General features: G+C 50.8%; 1 non-coding gene across 1 annotated transcript in view; it reads left to right on the top strand.

Annotated features, from left to right (window-relative positions):
- Positions 1-282: 282 nt before the first annotated feature.
- LOC123316186 overlaps positions 283-327 on the top strand; it is a 1,906-nt gene continuing 1,861 nt past the window's right edge. The window contains exon 1 of the ribosomal RNA XR_006538044.1: positions 283-327. This exon is cut by the window's right edge and continues 1,861 nt beyond it. This is a non-coding gene — a ribosomal RNA (small subunit ribosomal RNA).

Here is a 327-nt window from a genome sequence, read left to right as displayed (position 1 = left end):
CACGGCTAGAACTCTACGTTCGGAGCTAAACGTATCTCTGGGCTCGCAAGTGTTACTTGAGGTGCTAACCTTAGTCTTCCGACGCGGTTAGTACCACATGACGAAGGGTCCGCGCGTAGCTCGTCAGTTATCCTTCTGCCGTGTCGTCCGATTTTTCGAGGAGGGTGATCGACTGCGATTTAGCTTGATTGCACTTCGTTAGTCGATTTACCCGAAGATTGCGGACGTACATAGGCGAGAAGATGCTGACGTCGTCTCGTGGACCTATCGTGTGAACACAGTTCCCTGGTTGATCCTGCCAGTAGTCATATGCTTGTCTCAAAGATT

This window comes from Coccinella septempunctata, chromosome 6, assembly GCF_907165205.1.
Source record: "Coccinella septempunctata chromosome 6, icCocSept1.1, whole genome shotgun sequence".
Lineage (NCBI taxonomy): Eukaryota > Metazoa > Arthropoda > Insecta > Coleoptera > Coccinellidae > Coccinella > Coccinella septempunctata.
This window is presented reverse-complemented; position numbering and strand designations above follow the sequence as displayed.